We start from the raw sequence: 25058 nt of genomic DNA, 5'->3' as shown, positions 1-25058 counted from the left end.
TTCCTGCCAGCCGTCCTGTGGTTGCTCTCAGCTTCTGGAGGAGCTCTCAGGTTCTTTCTAGATGCTCCCTTCATCATCAGAGCCAGCAGCAGAATGTTTCTGTCGTGCTCAGTGTCTTCTCTCTGACTTCCCTTTCTGTTAGCGGAGGGAGATCACTGTTTTAAAGGCTCTAATGATAGGTTTGGATCACTCTGACGGGCTCCCTGTCTTCAAGCCAGCCGATGAGTAAGCTTCATTATATCTGCAGAATTGTCCTTGCCGGGAATCCTCATGTCTTCGTGGGAGTAACACCCAGGGGTGAGGGTCATGAGGTCACCTTCGAATTTTCCTGTCACCCTTGCTGATTACTGTTTTCCTGTTTTCCTGACGGCGCACAGAGCCACAGTCAGCCTTCTGTTTCCGTCTTCACTATGCTGCTCCTTCTTTGGTTTTGGTAGGTCTGGTAAGATCATTTGTACTTCTTTAGTCATCCTCTGTGGATTACCATTTCTCTGGAATACAGGTTATACCCCAGAAGAAGAGACTGCAGCAGATACAATAAGACCTCATGTTCTAGAACTCCCCTGGAGAGGAGCAGTGTGTGTTATGGGGAGTGTGTGTGTGTGTGTGTGTGTGTGTGTGTGTGTGTGTTGTGTCCTGCCTGGCCATTCGTCTGTTGGAAGGAGGGTCCCCATGCTGGTCTGCCAGGCTCATCCTCGGCAAACCCGCCTTGTTCGTCTGTATATTCCCAGTATTGAGCGCTGGATTCATTTATAACAGGCATTAAATTAAGCTTTTTGGGGAGCACTTTTTAATTCCATGGAACTTGAATATTTTGTGTTTATCGGCCTTGTATTTCATAGTATCTAATTCCTTAATTGTCCCAACTTACTTCTGGCTCTGCATTTGAAACCAGATTGTGTTCCCTCCTTCTCCTTCATTTTTTTCCCTATTGACATTATTTTGTTAGTCTTTTGAACATTCAGGTAAATCTTCCTCTCATGTGTAACATAGAGTCGCCACAATAGCATTTATTACATCATAATTCCCATCCCTTTGTGTTTGGTTTGCGTTGTTGTTGTTCCTAGTTAGTTACAGAGTGAGCCATAATAAAATGTCATTTTAGTTCCTATATTTTAGATGGGCTTTTGCCTTATAATGAGTATTAGAATCTACCTTTGCTTTTTCTTCTAATTCCCCAAATATCCTTATATAGTTTTGCCTGTTTATTTTTTGCAAATGAATCTTACTTAGTACTAGAAAGCATTCTGCAGAGTTTTAATTCATACTCCATTCCTTTGCGACCGTCTTTGACATCCCTTACCTGTCGCTCTCGCCAGCAAGAACGACCCGCAAACGTGATGAGGAGCAAACTTCTTTATTAGCGTCTTTTGTTCTCTCCCTACTACAAGCAAGTTCTGGCAATATATACATGTAGGCGGTCCAGCCCGACTATCCAATCACTGTCCTGTGCACGCGGTCTCCTCGTGGACCCTTATGTAACCGCGCAGGGCTCTATTGTTCTCAAGCAGTAATCATGCGTTTCTCTCTTGGCTCCTGGTGCTGTTCATGTATCAGCCACGAGCGCACCCAAACCCTACCTAGCCAATCATTCTCACTTCCTCAATCTTCAGGCATTTTCGTCTACGTGACTCCTTGCATCTGCTGGATGGCTCTCCACAGCTCCCCCTTTTTTATTTGTTTATATGGCAGGGATCGTGCCTGTCTTAGGTTGCCAATCCTCAGCACACATGCTTACCCGTCATCGGGTACTCCCCCCAGATCGAGGAGCCCCTGTCTTAGGTTGCTATGGTGAGGGATCAGTCTTACCCATCTTTGGCTACCGATCCAGCATACTAAGCCATATTTGGGGGGAGGTACTGGCCTCCAGAGCCATCATGGCTTAGATCAAAGCCCGTTGCTATTGCCGCTGTTGTCGCGTAATTTCACAGATGCATTTTAGAAGGAGTACTTGAGCCAGAATCATCAACATAATCAGGGCTCCTATGCCTGCCCAGTTTTTGAGGAATGAGACTGATTGTTATAACATACTAACCCAATCGCTGGCGGAGCCAAGAGATACATGAGTGGCATTCAAGGTGGTACTTTGAGCCTACTGCGAGTGATTAACTGGTGGTTACGTACAATAGCTTTTACCTTATAAATTTCTGCGAATATAATTTTAAGTGCACAAGGCAAGAGGCACATGAAAAGAACAATTATCACTAGTACTCCTACAATTGTTCCTACAACATACCATGTGTGCGTTAGAGAAGGGAAGTGAGACAGGAAGAGGGCTCATAAAGCTTTTAGCAAGCTTGTATTAAAATAAGCGTCAGTAACAAACATGAGTTAGGGTGAGAAGATTGCACTCTATGCTGAGCCATTTGAAGAAGGGCTTGAAGCTGGGCAGTCTTTTGTCTTGACCACAGTTGAACTGGCTCCGCCTTCATGGGAACAGGCTGCAGGACAGTCATCGTCGCTATCATCACCATCACCAGCATCCTCCACAGGTTCCACGGCCACCAGCCTGGTGAGGCGTTTTGGCACCCAGAGTGGAGCAGGCGCATCCTGTGGGAAAACATAAAGGGAACCTCGGTGCCACCCAAGCACCGGGTCGGGTTTGGATAATTGGCCTTGCAAGTCTCCTGCCCCTCTCAGAGTCTTCCAAGCCCTGAGGGCCGCTGTGGCTATCTGTTGATACACCGCAGGGGGGTATGTACTCTGCATTTGGGCCCCGAGGTATGGCCCTGTGCCTGTTAGCATTTCCAAATTCTATTGCGGGTTATCTGCGGTTGCATTTCTCCGTGCTGTGTCCAGACAATTGTCCTGATTTTGGATTTTCCATTCTAGATATTGTCCTCCACTTAATACCGCCCTGGTCAAGTTGGCCCAATCCTCGGGAGCGAGGTAGAGTGCTCCCAGCGACTCCACAAGGGAGACCGTAAAGGCTGCCTGGGGCCCATAGCCGGTAACTGCCTCCTTTAGCTGCTTTACCAACTTAAAATCTAGTGGCTGGTGGTACCTCTGCTGATTCTGATCTTCTAACACTGGAAAAAAACCTTTTCCCGGGCCAAGGACCTCTCTCCAATTTTTTGTGGTGCAGCCCGAACAATAGCACGTCTTGGTGCAGCTGGGCTTATAAGGCGGGGGCCACTCATGGGGTGGCGCCGTGGAGCTAGAATGCGGAAGCGGCGTAACTTTCGTTTTTAATTTCGATTGCGCCACAACTGTGGCTTCCGCCCCTGCTCTCAGCTGCGCCATTACTTCTCCCTGCACCCTTAACTCTCCTAATACCTTTTGCAATTCCGCCTCTTTATCCTCAAGTCGTTGCCTCATGGCTTCCAAGTCTGTCTGGAGACCGGGAGATTCCTCCTTCTTGTTGTTTGCCTCTATCTTTCCTAGCTCCTGCAACTCGCTTTCTGACATCCCTTCTGAGCTTTCGCTTTCGGAGTCAGGGTCTCGGGAGGAGCCCTTACGGGATTCTTCTTTCACCTGCAAAAAAACTTCCCCTCCCTGTAGTACTGCTCGATGCAGGGGCTCTCGGGGGGAATGCAAACATACTTTCACCAGGGACCACAGGGCGAGAGTCCCCGGGGATGTAGAGGGGCAGAGTTTTAAGTCCTCGCCCAGGTGTTCCCATTGTGGCACACTTAGGAGCCCTTCTTCTATAAACCAGGGGGCAATCTCTGCTACTTCTTTTAAAAAGGCCCTGGCTGTTTTTGCCTTTAAGGGGGTACCGTTCATCTTGAGAACGTCTTTTAGGGGATCTTCCATTCTACGTCTACTAAGATCGTTCCCCATCCCGAGGAAACTTTTACTTGTATCGTCCCTGCCGAGGGAACTTTTACTTGTATCGTCCCTGCCGAGGGAACTTTTACTTGTATCGTCCCTGCCGAGGGAACTTTTACTTGTATCGTCCTAATCCTAGGAACTTTCCCTGTCACTCACTAGACAGAAATAGGTGTACTCCTTACCTTATCGTTGCTCTATCTTAATCTCCGTTTTGCGATGCGGACAGTTTCCCGGGTTTCGGCACCAGTTGTCGCTCTCGCCAGCAAGAACGACCCGCAAACGTGATGAGGAGCAAACTTCTTTATTAGCGTCTTTTGTTCTCTCCCTACTACAAGCAAGTTCTGGCAATATATACATGTAGGCGGTCCAGCCCGACTATCCAATCACTGTCCTGTGCACGCGGTCTCCTCGTGGACCCTTACGTAACCGCGCAGGGCTCTATTGTTCTCAAGCAGTGATCATGCGTTTCTCTCTTGGCTCCTGGTGCTGTTCATGTGTCAGCCACGAGCGCACCCAAACCCTACCTAGCCAATCATTCTCACTTCCTCAATCTTCAGGCATATTCGTCTACATGACTCCTTGCATCTGCTGGATGGCTCTCCACACTTACCCTCCTAGGGCGAACCACGTCTCACCCCGCACTCACTCTGCCATCGTCTCTGTCAGTACAGCCTGTGTAATTCTGCTGAAAAAGAGACGGATTCTCTGTCCCATCTTTGTCATGCTGCTGGCCACGCCTGGGAATGGGATCTCTCACATGCGTGCCCGTCAAGCTGTGTATCTGTCTGCCCTGCGCAGAGGCGCTGCTGCTTCGAGGAACTTTGCTGGTCGTCAGCAGCCTGGCCGTACTAACCCTGATGTGGGTGTTTGTTGCATTAACGCAGTGGATTTAATAACGCGGAAACATCTTCTGCTCCACTCCCACCATCTCACCAGTACGGTTCTTAGAAAGCTGACAGATGGCGGTGGGGGGGGGGGGTAGGGTGGTGGTGCTTGCTCTCTGCCTGTATTTTCTCCACCTTGTTCCCTGAGCTGCCCTCGGAGGCCCCACAGAATCTGCTCTCTCCCCATTCCACACAGTGCCCTTCCTGTGTTTAAAACCCAGCACTGGCTGGATCGTGTTTCCCTTAAATCTGTTTGATCTCCTAATAGGGCGTCCTTTATCCTGTAATTGTAAGGCATTTTCTCAGTTGCCAGTAAAATCCTGGGTAATCTTCTGTGTTGATTGGCACAGGTTTTCTTGAACTTATTTGACCTTATCAGCTTCCAGTGGAGAAAGTCAGGGTGTAGACTGTGGTACTGAGACGCTGCCGAGTTTTACGGTCTCAGCTTAGCCCCTAGCTGAGTGTATTATCTAGATCTCCTTCCGACTCCCTTGTTTGCTCGTGAGGATGGGGGGCCTGTGTGCCCCCCAGAGACGCAGCAGCAGCACCCTGACTGTCCTGCAGGGGCTCCCTGAGTGGCGTCTTCTCCACCCCTCTCTCCGGGCCCGTGCAGGTCCGGGGTGACTCCGGGACTGTTCCTCACCTGCTGGGTCGAGGGAGACTGCTGGGAGTGAGAAAGATCAGGGCTTGCTTTTATCTTCTGTGTTCCTGACCGTTGAAAACTTCAGGACTCGTTTTAGAGAAACTGGAAACTGACTTCTTTAGCCAGTTCATCCAAAATATTCGTACACCTGTTGAGGGTCAGAATTTCTTACCTCTCAGATGGTTATGGGGAGGCTCGGCTCGGATGCTATGAAGTATATAAAATTACCTTGTGACCATAAGCACTATTATCAGTGGCTATTCTGTTAATGATGGTGACGATAAATACTATAAACCATTTATTTCCTTGTTAGAAGGATAGACTGATAGCTGAAAGTACTCTACTTTCTTTCTTTTGCGATCATAGGGAATAAGTGAACAATTATTTGTTTAATGCCAGAAAGCTAAATTTTTATTTTTTAAATTTTTAAATTTTTTTAGAGTTTGTATTTCTAAGTAATCTCTACATACAACGTGGGGCTTAAGCTCATGACTCTGAGATCAAGAGTCACACACTCCACCGACTGAGCCAGCCAGGTACCCCCAGAAAGTTAAATTCCTTTTTTTTTTTTTAAGATTTTTTTCTTTTTAATTTACTTGACAGAGAGGGAGCGAGAGAGTGCATGCATGTGTAAGCAGTGGAGCCACAGAGGGAGAGGGAGAAGCAGGCTCCCCGCAGAGCAGAGAGCCCAATGAGAGACTCGATCCCAGGACCCTGAGACCATGACCCAAGCTGAGGGCAGATGCCCAACCCACTGAGCCACCCAGGTGCCCCAGAAAGTTAAATTCTAAAGGAAAACCTTTTGGCTAGCTGGTCATGATTTGCTGATAAATAGAATTAAAAATCTGAACAGTCTCCAAATGGATGAATGGTTTGCCAGATTCAGAAGTTTAGTAACGAAGAGAAGGAAAAATGCTTCTCTACCCTTCAAGATCTTACACCTAGACTAAAAATTAAATTGACAAGAGACAGATTAACAGGAGAAAAAAATTCCAGGTTTTATTACATGTGCACATGGAAGCTCAGTGATAAAACTGAGACCTGAAGAAGTGACTAAGGCTGGCAGCTTTTATATTTTTTAGACAAAGAGACAATAAATCTTTGAGAAATTGATAGGACAAAGAAAAACTTAACTTTGGAAGCTTTGATTAGTAAGGAATTCTAAGCAGAATTCAGGCTGAGATAGTCAACTAGTCAGCAGTAACAAGAGGGGTTCATATAGCCTTCTAGGCTCTGAATTTCCTGTCTCTGGGGCTGAGGCTGTCTCCTTACCTCCCAGTTCAGAGGGGTGCCTTTCTCGTGGGAGATCTATTTCCTGCTCTCTGGGGGATGGAGAAACGTCTGAGTGGTCCTGATTATACAGGCTGTCTCTTAAGTAACTTTTATTTAAAATAATCAACATGACAGTCTACCTTTGGACCCTACAGTAATCCCCAGCTGTGTTCAGAATTGAACACAAAGCAGATCCGCTTTCTCTAACACACAAAGCACTGAGCCCCGGCCCCCAGCTGTCACCGAGGACTGATGGGGCTGTCCTGTACACCTGTTGGCCCACTCTTGCTAGGTGCTCGGAAGGTGCTGGTTTAATTATTATAGTGCAGGACAAAACATTTACTTGGGTAGCAGTGATGGCCTCGTTAGGTAGGGATTGAATTCAGGAAGAAATAAAAGTGCTGAACAATTGAAAACTAAGCTAGTTCCATAATTGAGGGAGATTATTTAAAGTCCCATAATGTACACTCAAGGTTTTACGTGCTGGAATTTTTCTTTTTAATGTAGGAGCAGAGTCTGTAAGAATACAGAACTGGTGTGAGGGCTGGGAGGCAATGTCTTAACTTAGCAGAGTTTAGGAAAGATGGTAAAATACTGTAGCAGTTCGCCAATGGATGCATAAATAAATATGAATATAAATGTCTTTTTACCTTTTACTTTTTACCTTTCTCCTTGGCTCTGTGTTGGCATGCGGACATGACAGAAAGCCCCTGGCATCTGAAGGCCAGAGTTCCTCTCTCTTCTCGCCGTGAGGAATTTGGCTTTTTTTACCCCTACACTTAGAAAATGCTCTCTGCTCTTGGTACTCATGGGTTAGGATAGGGGGGCAAATTGTAGGAAGCCTGTCTTTTGGAAACGTATAAAGGATGGTGTTCCACGTTGGACTGTGTCCCCACAAAAGATAGGGTGAAGAGTTCACCTCTCTCCCTGTGGAATGTGACCTTATTTGCAAACAGAGCCTTTGCAGAGGTCATGGAGTTCAGATGAGGTCAGCAGGGTGGGCCCTTAATCCCTCGCACTGATGTCCCTGTAAGGGAGATGTGGATGTAAGTGCGTTAAGGCACAGGGAGGACACCATGGGACGACAGAGGCAGAGCCAGGAGTGATGTCACTGTAAGCCAAGGGATGGGAGGGACTGCCACCCCGCACCGGGAGCTGGTGGGGAGCAAGGAAGGATTCTGCCTGGGCTCCGATTTCAGACTGCTGGAATGGCGTCTGAAATCCTCTAGAACGGCGATGGGACGGATTTCTCTTGCTTTAAGGCACCTAGTTTGTTGCATGTTATTACAGCAGCCCCAGGAAACTGACACAGACGGTAAAACGCAAGGATCGTATTAAAGAAGTACGTACTTTCTTGAGTACCTAATGGGGACATAGAAATAAGAAGTGTTCTGGACCTTGGCTTTTAATAACAGCCTGCGGGGTGATTTTACATTTCGTAAGTTCTGTATGAATCATATATGACGTATTAGAATTAAACAATTTAAAGAAGAGAACTTGAGGCTAGGAGATAGGAAAAGAGAAGGTTACTCTGAAAAATTATTGCTTTGAAAGCAAGCAAATAAAAAATGAAAATGCATGACATTTGCAACCAGTGCTTCCTGTAGAACAAGTTAGATTTTATAAAGACAACAATCTGCTAATTTATCTACGTAGGAAGTTTAGGTTTTTAGGAAGCTGGATGCCACTGTATGGTGTTTTCATTGCTTATGTTACCGATGCCTTCTAGCATGCCTGTTCCCCCCTCCCCACTATTCTGGTGAACTTTTATGCTGTTTTTCGTGGTTTTTAAGACATTTTTTTTTTAAGATTTTTATTTATTTATTTGACAGAGATCACAAGTAGGCAGAGCTCACAAGAGAGAGGAAGGGAAGCAGGCTCCCCGCTGAGCACAGAGCCCAATGTGGGACCCTGAGATCATGACCTGAGCTGAAGGCAGAGGCTTTAACCCACTGAGCCACCCAGGTGCCCCTACTTAAGACATTTTGAATAGTGAGTATAAATGACCCACCCAATTAAATGTTCCTCTTCTGCGTCATCTGTGGGTTTTAACTAATAGTTTGTCAGATAATTTTATGGATTTTTAAAAATTTGACAGAGAGCAAGCACAAGCAGGGGGAGCAATAGGCAGAGGCAGAGGGAGAAGCAGATTCCCCCCTGAGCAGGGAGCCCAGTGCAGGACTCAATCCCAGGACCGTGGGATCATGACCTGAGTTGAAGGCAGATGCTTAACTGACTGAGCCATCCAGGCACCCCAGTTTTATGTATTTTAAGACCATGACATTGGTCCCTGAACTGGAACGAGCAGATAACATTGCTGGAAGTAGTAGCCTTTTTCTCTAGTCACAGAGTAGCCAGAATTACCATGGTCCTAGATGGAAACCCCAGTTTTCAGGCTATATATCCTGTTGGCATCTTAGTTCTGCCAGGACCACAGCTCCTGACTTAGGAAGGTCCTTTGCTGTGGATCCCTCCCTGTATCATTCAGTCCTTCATCGTGATCTGTTTATCAGGCAATGATCATGTCTGCAGGAAGGTGGGAGGGAAGGAAATACGTTCACGCAGACCTGACCACCCTCCCTCCTAATTTATCCTCACTACCCTTCCGTCTGTGGCTATGACTGAGCTCTAAATCCCCAGCAGACATTTTGAGCAGGAAGTCACTACGGCCAGCCAGCAGGGGCCTCTCTCGGTGCATTTCTCCACCACGCACGTAGGGTATCCTGTCATAGCCTGTCAGCCTGTCATCTATGGCATTCTTTCCATCTAGCAGCCTCCTAACAGTAGCCAGCTAAAGAGAAGAGAAAGTCCTCTTTTGTCAGTGAAGATACATCACTGTTAGATTATAGAAAATTTAGAAAACAGAAAAGTAGAAAGAAGAGAGAGACAATTGCATTCTGCTCTCCTGCCCTGCGCTCATGAATTGGTCATTGCTTCCCTTCTGAAGTGCTCTCCATCTGTAATTTCTAGAAATCCCCTTTATTGCCTTCCTGAAAATCAGAACTTTTATCTTAGAAGCTTCCTAGAGCCTCTTTTTTTCTTCCTCTGGAATCTCTCTTTTTCTCTATAAGTCCGCATGGTTTGCCAAGACTAATTGTACCGTCAAACCTGAAGACTCTGTGTATCTTGGGACGAACTCTATCTGGGCCTCCCACTGGAATATAAACTCCTCGAGGGAACCGGATCGGCAGAGCCTAGAATACTGCCTTGTGTATGGAGGTGCACAATACACTTTTAAACATTCTATTTTTACAGACTTTTTATTTGACAGAGAGAAAGAAAGAGAGCACAAGCAGGGGGCGTGGCAGAGGGAGAGAAGCAGGCTCCTCACTGAGCAGAGAGCCTGATACGGGGCTCGACCCCAGGAGCCTGAGATCATGACCTGACCTGAGCTGAAGGCAGACGCTTAACCAACTGCTCACCCACGTGCCCTGATACACTTTCTTTTAAATAACAGCTGCATTGAGATATAATTTACATACCACGAAATTCACTCTTTCAAAGTATATTATCAGTGGTTTCTATATGTTCCCAGATATATACAGCTCACCCTAATTTCAAAAATCTTCATCACCTCATTAAAAAAAACCTCGGACCCAGTAAGCAGTCCCTCCTGTCAGTCCCTGGTCCCACTGATTTACTATCTATTTGTATGGATTTGCCTGTTCTGGACACTTGATACAAATGAGATCACATGGTATGTGTGAGACCTCTTGTGACTGGCTGTTTGACCTTGACACAGTATTGTCAGGATTCATCCTCGAGGATTCATCCTCGAGTCTCTTTATTGCCTGTAACATTCTCTTGTCTGGATATACCACTGGATACCACATTCTGTTTACCCATTCTTTCTTTTAAGATTTTATTTGTCTAAGAGAGTGCGTGTGTGGGGGGGTGGGAGGACAGAGGGAGAGAGAGACAGAGAGAGTCTTGAGCCGACTGAGCACAGAGCACACCCCGCCCCCCGCCCCCGTAGGAGTCGATCTCCTGACCCTGAGATCATGACCGGAGCCAAAACCAGGAGTGACCCGCTTAGCCAACTGCCCCTGTCTATCCATTCTTGAGTTGTGCACACTTGGGTGATTTCTACTTTCTGGTTACTGTGAATAATGCTACTATGAACATTCCTGCACAGGTTTTTGTGTGGGCATATATTTCCAATTCCATACCTAGGAATGGAGTTAGTAACTGCCTAACCATTTGAGGAAGCACCCAAAGTGTTCTCCAGAGAGGCTGTACTGTTTTACATCCCCACCAGCAATGTACAAGGGCTCTCATCTCTCCACATCTTCCCAACCCATTTGTTAGAGGTATTGGATGATTCCATCTTGGTGCGTGTGAAAGGGTATCTCATGGTAGTTTGGGTTTGCATTTCTCTAATGACTGATAATGTTGAGCATATTTTCATGTGCTCTTTGGTCAGTATGTATCTTCTTTGGAGGAATGTCTGCTCGGATCCTGTGCCCATTTTTTTTTTTTTAAACTGGACTATTTGTCTTTGAACTGTCGAGTTGTAATTCTGAGTAGAAGTCCTTCATTAAATATATGGTCTGTAAATATTTCCTGCCATCTGTCAGTTGTGTGTTGATGTTCTCTATAGTATGATTTGAAACATAAATGTTTAAAATTTTGGTGAAATCTATTTTGTCTGGTTTTCCTTTTGTTATATGTGCCTTTGCTACCTTACCTAAGAAACCATTTCCTAATCCAAGGTCACAAAGATACATATGTTTTCTCCCAAGAGTTTTTATAGACTTCACTTTTAAAGTTTTGGTCTTTGATTCAAGTTAACTTTTTTATATGGTGTGAGGTAGGGTCCAATTTCATTCTTTTGCATGTGACTATCCAGTTTCCCCAGAACTATTTATTGAAAAAACTATTCTTTCCTTATTCAGTTGTTCCACCTTTGTTGAATATTAGCTGATCAGAAATATAAGGGTTTATTTCTGGATTCCCAGTTCTATCCCACTAATCTATGTGTCTTTCTTTATGCCCATGCCATATAGTCCTGATTACTATGGATTTGTAGTGAGCTTTGAAATTGGGAAGTGTGAATCCTTCAATCTTGTTCTTTTTCTTTCCCCCAGATTTTTTGGCTGTTCTGGGTACCTCTGTATTTCTGTAGGAATGTTACAACCAGTTTCTACAAAAAAGACAGTCACGACTTTGACAGGAATTGCATTGAATCTGTAGATCAGTTTGGGGACTGTTGTTATAATCATATTCAGTACTTCAAACCATAAAATAGGTTGTCTTTCCATTCATTTAGGTTTTCTTTAATTTCTTTAAAATACTTTGTAGTTTTCGGGGTGCTTGAATGGCTCAGTCGGTTAAGCAGCTACCTTCAGCTCAGGTCATGGTCCCAGGGTCCTAGGATCAAACCCCACATCGGGCTTCCAGCTCTGTGGAGAGCCTGCTTCTCCCTCTCGCTCTGCCTACCTTTACTCTCTATCTGTGTCAAATAAATAAATAAACATTTAAAAAATAAAGTAAAATATTTTGTAGCTTTCACAGTGCAGATTTTATACTTTGTTAAATTTATTACCAAATATATATTCATTATGATGTTATGGTAAATGGAATTTTATTATTTTTATTTATTTTTTCTTATTTTTATTTTTGCTTGTTTATTGCTATAGAAATACAATTGACTTATAAATTGATCTTCTATCTTGCAACCTTGCTGAACTCTAATAGTATTTCATAGACTCCTTAGGATTTTCTCAATGTGAGATTGTGTCATCTGCAAATAGAATTATTTTTACTTCTTTCTAATCTGGATGCTTTTATTTTACTTTCTTGCTAATGTCCCACCCAGAACCTCAGGTACAGTGTGGCATAGAAGGAGGGAGAGTAAAAACATCCTAATCTTGTTCCTGATCTTAGAGGAAAAGTTAATAAACCTATTATTAATAAACCTGTTGTTAATAAACCTATTCCTAATCAAAAGTTATAAAGATATTTCTGTTTATATTTTCTTTTAGTCTTAAAACTTTGCATCTCACAGTTAGATCTGTAATTCATCTAAGATTTATTTTGTATGTGGGATGAGGTTGACATGGTAGCTTTGTCATTTCTCTGGAAAACGCCATTTTTATTCTTCTTCTCCTCAGTGGACAATTTGATGGAGATGAAAAGGGAGACAGGACTTGCTACAGGATGGTGCACTATCCAGCTCTCAAGGCTGAGCCCAACCTTGAGTAGGGCAGGACCATGTGGCCAAACCCTAAAAGTTCACTGTTCCTTCCCTGTTGAAGGACATCAGGAGGGAGCCAAGGCTTCATGTCCAACCTCCAAGTCTCACTTGAATGTATTTCAGGGGTTCTAAACTGCAGTCAGAATCCTAAGTGCCAGGAAAGTCTGAGAAACCTAATTTTAACATTTCCATCTCTACATTGTGAAGGGATGTAGGAAGCTGTGGGAATGGATTCGGAGTGTCTGGGTTTGTCCATTTATCTTCTAAGGCTAAGGGTCAACTTCTGTTCTTTTTCTGTTCTTTTTTTTTTTTTTTTTTCTCGACTATTTTGCCTTCTTCATTGCAGTGTTTCTCATAGATCAGGTCATTCATCTGTTTCTCGGATTCCCTTTTTCTTCCGTCTGTTCAAATGTCCTGCCTGCCTTCTCCCTCTCTTTTAATTTTTTAATTTTTTACTAGGAATATTAGAAATGGGGAATAGATCTGTGTGCAGTCTGCCATTTTGAACAAGGAAGTTTTCTTTTTACTCTTAGCTTGCCAGAGTTCTTTTAATGAAGGTGATTTCCCCCCAGAAAGATTAATGTGAAAGTATTTGCTGCCTGTGCTGTGTCTCTGCACAGTCCTTGGAATAATGGTGACCCGTGTCTCCAGGATCTGCCTCTTTACAGAGATCAGATACTTTGAACAGCAAGGATGGAACCATCCTTCTGTTCTTTCCAACCATGAAATGAATCCCTGGGTTTTTGGTCTGTTACTTTTTGGTCTGTTACTGCAGCATCCTGGTTCTCTCCAGCTTTGATGATAACCTAGGCGTGTTAAGTATTAGCTGTGATTAGAAAGCCTAAGACAAGCCCCTGTCCCCCACACGTCTCCCATACCACCCTCTGCCAGAGACTCCTTTGGTGCCCAGGAATCTCCTTATGAAATTGCTAGCCTCCTCAGAAAGAGGAAGACCTAAAGGCTTCCTGACCCACAAACTACAGTGGCCTCCCCCCGCCTCCCTAACCTTATGTCCCTGTGCTTACCCTTCTCTCTGGGCTGCCTTTCTTGCTGTCGCTGGAACCTGGGCAAGTTCCCTCCTCAATGCGTGTACATTCATATCCTCTGCTTTCAGATGCCCACGGGATTCATTCTCTCATCTCTTTTCTTTGATCAGATAAGACTTTCTAAGTTCATTAATTCTTCAGCACTGCCTCGTCTAGTCTGCTACTTAACCTGTCTGTTGAGGTTTTTTTTTTTTAAGTAATCTCTTCACTTAATGACATGGGACTGAAACTCACGACCCCAAGATCAAGAGTCACTCACTCAACTGACTGAGATACCCAGGTGCCCCCATCCATTGAGGTTTAGAGTTTTTCTCGTTGTTGTTACTGGTTTTTGTTTTTAAGATTTTATTTACTTATTTGAGAGAGGAAGAGAGATCAGAGCAGGGAGCCGAGGGCAGAGGGAGAGGGACAAGCAGACTCCCCACTGCATGAATAGCCCGACACAGGGCTCGATCGTAGGACACTGAGATCATGACCTGAGTCGAAGTTGGGTGCTTTACCGACTGAGGCACACAGCTGCCCCCACATTGAGATTTTTTTTTTTTAAAGATTTTATTTATTTGACAGAGATCACAAGTAGACAGAGAGGCAGGCAGAGAGAGAGAGGAGGAAGCGGGCTCCCCACTGAGCAGAGAGCCTGATGTGGGGCTCGATCCCAGGACCCTAGGACCATGACCCAAGCTGAAGGCAGAGGCTTTAACCCACGGAGCCACCCAGGTGCCCCCACACTGAGCTTTTGATAGCAAAGATGATATCTTCTTATTTTTGGAATTTATGCCTGGCTGTTCTTCAGATCTGTCAGGGTCTTTTCGCTGTACAAATCTTACACCTTATTATTAGATGTTATTTCCTTAAGCATTTTTAGCATCTTATTTTCTGTTTCTCTGTGCCAGAATTCTGTTGTCTGAAAATCACAGAAACCTAATTCTCTTGTTGTTTTTTTCTGTTGCCTTTCTTGAGGGTGCCTATATGTTTTGAAATTTTGAATCCTAAGTTCTGGTTTGTCTGCTCTTGGGAGATCAAACTTGGAATGAAAAGTTGAGCCCAAATCTGTGGTTGCCAATTCTAAAAAGAAAAATTTTTCTTCATACAGAGCTGTGGGGCTGAATTTTTTTTCTTATTCACCCTTTCACCTGCATGGATCTTTCTCAAAGGTTTCTGGCTCCATGGGGCACTCTGGCTGGGGCTCTTTCTCCGGGGCTCTGGCTGTGCTCTTTCTCTGTTATCAAACTCAGGTCTCTGGGCTCTAGAAATCTACAGTCTCTGTGGCAGCCTCTGCGTCAGGGTTGGTTTTCCGCCCTGCTTTCTAGCCGCCTGTTTGCTTTAGTGCTTATTCTCTGGGAGAGCATGTAGGGGTTTAACAGGGTGTTTTGTATCGTATTTTCCCTGGCAACCTCAGTAGTTTATTGGCTCGCCGCCTTGCTAGACCCAGAGATCCAGACTTCCCCACACGTGTATCGTGCTGTGTTTTCCGTTCACAGTTCATGTCTTTCATGCAATATTGTGTCACTGACTATGTGGTAATACATGAATATTATATATTCATGGGATATTCAGTAGTACTTAACCATACCTTCATATAGGACATTTGAGATTCCAATTTACTATTTATTGTTACATTGTTTTTTAGTTATGATGACTAATTTTATTTAACATACTGCTTTTTAATTATCAATTGAAGTATCAGTCCTTAAAAACATCAAGATAAATTGAACTTTTACAGTGTTTGAATATAATGAATTTTTAAGAATGCCTTGAGGGGTGCCTGGGGAACTCAGTTAGTTAAGCATTCGACTCTTGAATGGTTTTGGCTCAGGTCGTGATCTCAGGGTCATGAGGTCGAGCCCCATGTGGGGCTGTGTGCTCAGGAAGGAGTCTGCTTAAGGATTCTCTCTCTTCTTCTCTGCCCCTCCTCCTGCCTGCTCATTCTCTAAAATAAATAAATAAATAAATATTTTGGAAAAAGGGGTGCCTAGGGTCTGCCTTCGGCTTGGGTTGTAATCTCTAGGTCCTGGGATCAAGCCCCCTGTTGGGCTCTCTGCTCAGTGGAGAGTCTGCTTCTCCCTCTGCCTCTTGCCCTGCTTGTGCTGTCTCTGTCTCTGTATATCTCTCAAATGAATTAAAAAAAAAAAAAAACTTTTAAAAAAATACCTTGAGGGACGCCTGCGTGGCTCAGTTGGTCAAGGTCTGTCTTTGGGTCACGTCATGATCCGGGGGTCCTGGGATCAAGTCCCACGTTGAGCTCCTTGCTCAGTGGGGAGCCTGCTTCTCCCTCTGCCTGTTTTGCCTATTCTGCCTGTAGCTCTCCTTGCTTCTGTTCTCTTTCTGATGAATACATAAAAATCTTTTTTAAAAAATCTTAAAAAAATAAAATTAAAAAAAAAAACAAAAAACCTTGAGAGAATCATGCTGGATCTTTTATGGCAACTGATGGGGCTTAAAAGGGGCCCCTGGGTGGCACAATCAGTTAAGCATTTGACTTTTGTCTTCAGCTCAGGTCAGGATCTCACGCTTGAGAGATTGAACCTCATTTGGGGATCCTTGCTCAGTGCAGAGTCGGCTGGAGATCCTTTCTCCCTCTTCTTCTGCTTGCACTTGTGCTCTCACTCAAGTAAGTAAATAAATCTTAAAAAAAAAAAAAATCTTCACAGGCATCTGGGTTGCTCAGTCCCTAAGAGTCTGCCTTTGGCTCAGGTTGTGATTCCAGGGCCCTGGGATCAAGCCCGGGATCGGGCTCTCTGCTCAGCGGGGAGCCTGCTTCTCCCTCTCCCGCTGCTTGTTCTCCTCTCACGGTCTCTCACTCTGTCAAATAAATAACTAAAAAAAAAAAAATCTTCCATCTTATACCAGTTTTTGTAAAACCTGGTATCCGAGCAGTGTTTCAGGAGAGTGTAAGGCACCAGGAGACGCAGGGAATGAGCACACACCACAGCAGACAGCGGCGTCTGCGGAGGAGTCTGGGAGGCCCTTCATTCTGCGGTGCTTTTCTTGGACTCCCTCCGACAACGCGCGCCGCGCTTGGAAGCTGTTCATCGTACCAGGAGAAACTGGTGTTTTTTATCCTGTTCCTTCTTGTGTGAAGAGGGAGTCCCTCTCTGATACACTGAATGTAAATGGAGGAAAAAACTGTGATATGGCCAGGAGGGCTGCTGTAGGGAGGGCGAGTGTGTGCGCGCCCGTGTAAAGATGCGGAAGATAGTTCGAGATGGAAAACTCGAGAGGGAAAGCTAAGAACTGTCTTTTAAAAGGTGAAGGCGAGTACCAGAAAGCAGAGCTGCGGGCGTTGACAGTGGCCGGCCGCTCCTTCAGAGTGGCCCTGGGCATGGGGAGGGAGGCTGTTCGGGCTGCTCTCTGCCTTCAAAGTGGATTGACAAGTCTAAGACGGAACGTCACCTTACCTAGAATAAAGGTATATAAAAGCATACTCTGTGAGAAGTCTTGCTCCACCCACGTCTCCCCCCGCTTCCAATTCCTTTTCCCACCCTCCACATCTGCCACTTCTCTTGGTTTCTGTTATGTGCTTCCATGATTTCTTTTTGCAAATACAAGCAAGCAGGAATCCTGTCTTCTTCCGAAAGGTGACTTACTATAGACCCTGACCTTGCTTGCTTGCTTAATGTGCACTGTATGCCATATATACATAATACATACGCTTGTGTATCTATGCATATACATTCTATATTATGTTATACATAATAGTATATATACATGTATGTATCCATATACTGTTTGTATATATGTGTGTGTATATAAAATTCTCTTTTATAACTGCATAGTATTCCATTACCAGGCTAGATCATAATTTGTTAACTACTTTCCTGTCAGTTGACATTGACATTTGGGTTGTTTCCAACCTTTTGTTATTATTAACAGTGCTGCAATACCGTATGTCATTTTGCATGTATGCAAATAAACAAAGTAGAATTAGATACATAATGTAAAATAATTAAATCCATGTTAAAAATTCATAGTAATTTGAATTTTAAAGTTAGGCATCACAGTTAACTCTTGCTTATTCAAGGAGAGTGCTCTATTCAGCAGCACATATACTAAAAGTAAAACAATACAGAGATGATGATTGTGGACCCTGCACAGGGCTGACAGGCAAACTCACTCATTCAAGGAAAGAGTTACCATTCATTCATTCATGCATGTATCCATTCAGTACATCTGAGCTCCTAGCATGTCCTAACCTCTCCTCTGGTTTCTGGAGTGAGCGTGGCAACCAGTCCAAGTCCCTGCCCCTGTAGTTTACAGTATGATGTGTGGAAACTGGGTTTTGAGATGCCTAGGGATGATGGCACCGTGAGGTCGCTTGGCAGAGAGGAAGAGTGACAGAAAGGGACTGGCAGGTAACACAAGCCCATTCTGCTAGACCTAGTTGCTTAGATTTTCTATTATTATTCCTTTTATAACTTAGAAGAAAACTCTATTAGCTGTTTGTTTGTTTGTTTGTTTGTTTTTTAAGTGCAGAGAGACGTAAGGCAGCACACAGTAGTGAAAAGAACATATTGTCTGGTATCAGCCACACTCGAACTGGGTTCCAGTTCTTGGACATCTTTGTATTTCTGAGCCTCCGTTTTACCGTCTATGAAATGGGGATGATGATGATGTAATGGGGAGTTAGAGCACCAAACTAATGCATGTACAATCTTGGGGACATGATGAAATAAATAGTAGTTTCTATAGTGCAAATTGTTTTTTGAATACAGCGTGTGACTTTTGGCGATAGTGTGGCCTCAGGACACCTCCTAAGGAGGGAGCCATGACTTTGGCTTGGAGCCGGCTGTCGACAGCGTGGGGGAGAGAGTATGGGGACACTGATGGACATCAGAAGGAAGCCTGGGAGGAGGAGGGCCTCCCAGGTGGTGTGACCAGTTTGCTGTCCAGTCCTGAGGTGCCTGTCCTGTCCAGGCATTTTTAACACCGGCTCCTGTCACTTCTAAACAAGCCCGTGTGACATGTACACAATCCCTCCCAGTCCTGGGAGGCCGGCCAGTGGCCACTGGGGTGCTTCTTCCTTGACCTGAGTTCATGGGTGACAGCTCGTGCAGTGACTTCTTCCAGGATCAAAAGCAAACTCCACTGCTGTGAGATGGGTAACTGTGGGCAAACCTTACCAAAAAACAAGACCCTTAGGAAGTAAATATCAGGAGTGTTGAATTCTGGCTGTCACATACCAGGTTTTATTTTTTCATACACTCAGCTCCAGCTGAGATGAAACCTGTCAGCTGGCTTTGAAAAAATATTTCAGAGAACCATGGTCACTGTATGTCTTTGCACTTGGGACTGCTGAATTTAAAAAGTTGAAAATTAAAATATGAAAACATCTTTTTTCCCCCCACGGTCTGGGTTTCTAAGTCTTTCCCTCACTCTGGTTCTCTCTTTCTCTTGGAAGAGGGTAACCCCTTGTGCTCCGTGTTTTGTTCATAAGCCGCTCATGCCTATGTTAAACGATCTCATACATCAGTGGGGATTCGGGATGATGATGGGTCAAGCTGTTACTACCGTGAGTAAAGAATCCATGTCAGCTCTTTCTCTGGACAGTGTGGCATGTGGACCTTTCTTCTGGAGAGGGACGTATGCTAGTCGTGTTTCTGATCAGCTGCCCAGTGCAGCCTCAGCATTTTCTCAGAGCTAGAGTTGTCTGATAAAATACAGTGTAAATATGTCCTAAATATTGCATGATAGAAAAAATGATTTACCCAAATTTCGCATTTAATTGGGAATCCTGTATGCTTATTTGTTAAGCCCGACTGCCCTATTCATCCCCTTTTCCTCTGTGTGTCACATCCATTTCCTGAGTGTCACCTCGCGTGGGCTCTCTGTTGCTGTTGGATTTACTGCGGCTCTTGATGCCAAGCGGATCTAAGCCTCCAGTGACCAAGAATAATAGCAAGAATATTTATTTATAAGATATTAAAAACATTCAGGGGACTCAAAGGGTACAAAAGGCTATTTGCTAAAAAAAAAAAAAAGAGAAAAAGTCTCTGTCCCTGCCCTCTAGGGAGGGCACAATAAATATTAATGGTTTCTTGTATATTCCTCCAGAGGGTAATTCATTTTCAAGCAAATTCATATTTATATTTCCTCCCAACCCATTCTTTTTGCATAAATAGTAAAACCATAATCGCCATTCTGTATTTTCTTTCTTCATGTCACAATAGACCTTGCTCAATGCCAGCACGCTAAGCATCTTCTCTTTCTTCACAAATGCAGGGGGTTTCACGATAGGAGTAGACTGTAATTTAGTTAACCAATTCCCTGCTTACGGAAGTTTGGCTGCTTCCAGCCTGTTGGCTAGGACTAGGATTATACCCAGGAGTAACCTACTGTGCATATGATTTCTTGAGCGCCCAGGCTTGTCTGTGCCACAAATCCACACTAGTGGGATTGCTGGGAGTTCACGGTGCCACCTGCCCTCCGGAGAGGCTGCACCAATTACACTTCCATCAGTGGGGACTGAGAATGCCTGGGGGCGTTGGAGGGGGCAAACTCTCACCAACAGAAGAACATGGGAAGGTTTTCTCACATATGACCATCACGTAGGTGGAAAAAATGAGATCTCTTAGTTTTAGTTTATATCCTCTTTTTATTACTGATTTTGAGCATCTTTTGGGGTATTTAAAAAGCATTTATATTTTCTTTTCTGTGTTCTGTCTGTTGATGGACTTTTTCCATTGGTTTGAGGCCATTCCTGTTTACTAGGGAAATTAGTCTTCGTAATGTGAGTTGCAAATATTTTGCCCACTCTGTTGTTGACACTGACTTTATATATGGTGATGTTTCTATGAAAATTTTTGTTTATATCCCTACCTTTTATTAATGGATCAATTTATTCCTATTTTTTGTTGTGGCTTCTGAGTTCACATCGTTCCTAAGCCTTCCTCACTTATATAATTATATATATAGTTATATATTTATAGTTATATAATTATATGTAGTCTTCTATTGTTTTTCTTTAAAAACAAAAGCTTTATTGAGTGATAGCTCATGTAGCATACAGTTCATCAATTGAAACGGTGCAGCTCAGTAACTTCTTCTGTATTCACAAAGATGTGCAACCATCACCACAGTCTGTTCTAGAACTTTTTTGTTACCTCAGAGGAAATCCTGTACATGTTAGAATTCACTCCTCGTTTTACTCCAGTCTCCCAAACCAGGCAGCCATTTACTTACCTTCTGTCCATATGGATGTCTCTTCTGCTTATTCTGTATAAACGGAATGATCTAATTGGAATTAGATCTGATGGAATGATCTGACTGGCTTCTTGCATTTAGCATAACACTTTAATTTTTTAGCATAATGTCACCAAGGTTCATCTGTCTCGTAGGATAGACCCGTACTTCATTTCTTTTTATTGATGAATAATGCTCCACCTGTGGATAGAGCATGCTATCCAGTTTTCAGTTGGTGGGCAATTCAGATGGTTTCTACTCTTTGGCTGTTGTGCTTAATGATTCCGTGCCCACTTGTTCACAAATTTTTATGCGGACACGTGTTTTCATTTCATTTCATTTCTCTTGGGATGCGTACACAGGAGTAGAATTGCCGGATCATATGGTAAGTGTGTTTAACTGTGTTAGGGGCTGACAGACTGTTTTCCAGAATGGCCATGTCACTTTACATGCACCAGGAATGTGTGAGAGTTTCTGTCTTTCCATATCTGCGACGGTTTTTATTGTTTGCTTTTTTGAGAAGAGTCGTGCTATTAGGTGTGAAGTAGTATCTCTTTGTCCTCTTGATGTGCATTTCCCTGATAGCTAATGATGTTAACCATGGTTTCATGTGCTTATTGGCCATTTATGTATTTTCTTGGGACAACTGTCTGGTCAGATCCTTGTCTATTGGAAAAATTGTCTTTTTATTATAGAATTATAATAGTTATTTATGTATTCTAGATACAGTTTCCTTATTAGATATGTAATTTATAAAAATTTTATCCCATTCTATGGATTTTCTTTTTGCTTTCTTAATGGTGTCTTTTTAATCTCAAAAGATTTTAAATTTTGAGGTCCATTTTATGTATATTTTTCTTTTTTTGTTTGTTTTGGTCTCATATTTAAGAAACCATTGCTTAGTCCAAGGTCATAAAGATTTACACCTTTGCTTTCTTCTAGTAGGTTTATAGTTTTAGCTCTTAAATTTCAGTTTTTGGTTCATTTTGAGTTGATTTTTGTATATGCTAGGAGGTAGAGGTCAAATTTCATTATTCTGCATATTGATACCTGGTCGTGGCAGTGCATTTGTTGGAAAGACTGTTCTTTTCACACTGAACTATCCTGATATCTTTGTCAAAAGCCAATCCCGTGGTTTATTAGAGTGCTTTTATGGTTGTTTTTTATGTTTGGAATTTATTTTAGTATAAGGTGTGAGGCAGACATACAACTACTATTTTTTTTTAAGTGGCTAACCATTTTTCCCATATCATTTACTTTAATAATTAATCTTTTTTCCATTGATTTGAGATGCCATTTTTTTAATCATGTCCTTTAGTCTTGTAACTGTTTGCCCATTGCTGAGTGTCTGTTCTATTCAGGTATCTATTGTTGCACCTATACCAGTCTGTTTTAATGATTGTCACTTTATAGTATGTTTCACTCTCTGGTAGGACTAATTTCCCCTTATTTCTCTTCTCTTTCAAAAAATTATTTCCTCCCCTTCTTGTTTATTCTATGGGAACTTTGTAACCAGCTCTGTCTAGTTTCCCATTCCCCCAATTAAAATTTCTGCCAGCATCATTCTTATTGGAAACATAGAAATAAATGGGTTAATTTAGGAAAAATTGACATTTCTGATGTTGAGCTTATCTATCCAAGAACACCTATTCATGTTTTTCTGCATTTATTTATTGTGTTTCCCACAGCTTCCCATTTTTAAGTCTTAAAGTGGGCAAATACCTTGGTGAATTCATTCCTGGGTCTTCTGCTTTTTATTATTTTGTTTGTTTGCTGTTGTTGCTGTACTTTTGTGTTATATTATTTATGTTCTTTTCTTTTTTTAAAGATTTTTTTGAAGATTGTCTTTATTTGAGAGAAACAGAGAGAACACAAGCTGGGGAGGACAGAGGGAGAGGGAGAAGCAGACTCCCCATTGAGCAGGGAGCTCGATGTGGGACTGGATCCCAGGACCCTAATCATGACCTGATCTGAAGGCAGATGTTTAACTGACTGAGCCACCCAGGCAACCCATTTATATTCTTTTCTCGTTGCTATATTCTCCCATTATTTCTTTTTCTTCTTTTTAAAAAATTCACATACAATATATTATTTGCTTCAAGGGTACAGGTCTGTGAATCATCAGTCTTACATAATTCACAGCACTCACCATAGCACACCCTCCCCAATGTCTATCACCCAGCCACCCTATCCCTCGCTGCTCCCCAGCAGCCCTCAGTTTGTTTCCTGAGATGGAGAGTTTCTCCCACCAACAGTGTAGGAGGGTTCCCCTTTTTGTGCATCCTTGCCAGCAACTGTTGTTTCCTGACTTGTTAATTTTAGCCATTCTGACTGGTAAGAAGTGGTATCTCTCTGGTTTTGATTTGTATTTCCCTGATATCGAGTAATGTTTAGCACTTTTTCATGTGTCTATTGGCCATTTGGATGTCTTCTTTGCAGAAATGTCTGTTTCCCATTATTTCTTCTAACTGGTTATTATGAATGGTGAAAATTCTAAGAAAAACTAGATACAACTTAATCTTCTGATTTTTTAAAATTTAATCTTTGGCTTTTCGAGGTTTAAAAATAGATAATTATGTGTCTTCTTTCTACTATATAGTCATCTGGTTCACTGTGGGGGAATGCAAAGTTATTTGTTATGTATATCAGCAGTCCTGAAATCGAGTGTTGCTTAAGTGTTTTTAACTAAAATATCCATATTTTTATTTAAAATGTGTGTTTACAGTAAATAGTAGCTTTTTAAAAAACTAAAGTCATTAATGTTAATTGGTGAGAAATTTTAAAATTAGAAATCAGAATATATCAACTTAAGTTTTAAGATTGACTTCTTTCCTCAAGAAGTTTATAATTTAGTTGGAGAGAAAATACACAGGGCGCCTGGGTGGCTCAGCTGGTTAAGCGACTGCCTTCAGCTCAGGTCATGATCCTAGAGTCCTGGGATTGAGTCCCATTTCAGGCTCCCAGCTCCATGGGGAGTCTGCTTCTCCCTCTGACCTCCCCTCTCATGCTCTCTCACTCTCTCTCTCTCTCTCTCTCTCAAATAAATAAACAAATAAATAAAATTTAAAAAAATACACATATGTCTGAAAAAATTGATTGCCCCCATAAAGAAGCATATGCTACCTAGCATCTACGTGGTTTCAGAATTCTATCAGTCACTTTAAAAAATTACTGAAAGTTCTCATAAAGTTTCGGTCTTGTATAGTATTTGGAATCTTTTTTTTAAAGGTTTTATTTATTTGAGAGAGAGAGTGAGTGAGAGAGAAAGAGAGCACAAGTGAGGGGAGAGGTAGAGGGAGAGGGAAAAGCAGGCTCCCCACCAGCAGGGAGCCCAGTGCAGGGCTTGATCCCAGGACTCTGGGATCATGACCTGAGCTGAAAGCAGACGTGTGGCTCAGTTAGTTAAGGTGCCCATATTTGAAATCTTCTGATAAAGTTAATTCATATATTGGACCAGAAAATGGAGGCTGCCCTCTGGACCAGCCCGCATTACAAATCTACACCTAAGTTACAGAAAACACCTGTCAAAGAATCCTAGCTCATGCCAATGGCAGTCCTCCAACTCCGCTTTGGCTAACATACCTCACCTAAGAAGTAGAACCTGCTAGCTGTAGGAGGAGATGCAGGACCTCCCAGCCAGATTCCCAGCTTTCATGCCCTTTTATGCATCGCTGCTTCTAATGCTCAGTAAAGCTGGCTCTTGCCCAAAATCTCTCAGGAAGGATGCTCCATTGCTTGTGGGGAACTGTACTCCTCCAATCCATGGGTTGGTTTTTTTTTTCCTTGAATAAAGGACTTCAGATTTGTTGCTAAGTTGTATTATTTTTGTCATTTGACATTCCATAAAGCAGCTATTTCTGTGTCTCTGCTGTGAGCTTATCTGCACCTAAGCATTTTATAACCCATAAACTGAACAACAACAAAAAAACCTGAGTAATGTTACTTATTAACTAGCATGACGTCTAGGTCCTTACAGTAGTTCAAGATAGGCAGTGACTTAAAGGAGATAAAATTTTATTTCTCCTCAGAAAAACTGAAAGGTTGGCAGCCCGGGCTGCTCTGGC

At 43.0% G+C, this 25058-nt stretch overlaps 1 protein-coding gene and 1 non-coding gene across 3 annotated transcripts in view; both read left to right on the top strand.

Moving 5' to 3' along the window:
* The window catches only part of KIAA0319 (KIAA0319 ortholog), a 95260-nt gene that overhangs the window by 3863 nt on the left and 66339 nt on the right, over positions 1-25058 (top strand). The gene's annotated exons all lie outside the window — the stretch shown is intronic.
* Positions 17841-17948, top strand: LOC116589603. Its single transcript, XR_004285366.1, has one exon. It is a non-coding gene; the product is annotated as a U6 spliceosomal RNA (small nuclear RNA).

Source organism: Mustela erminea, chromosome 4 (assembly GCF_009829155.1).
Source record: "Mustela erminea isolate mMusErm1 chromosome 4, mMusErm1.Pri, whole genome shotgun sequence".
Classification (NCBI taxonomy): domain Eukaryota; kingdom Metazoa; phylum Chordata; class Mammalia; order Carnivora; family Mustelidae; genus Mustela; species Mustela erminea.
Note: the sequence above shows the minus strand (reverse complement) of the source record. Positions and strands in the feature narration are given on the sequence as shown.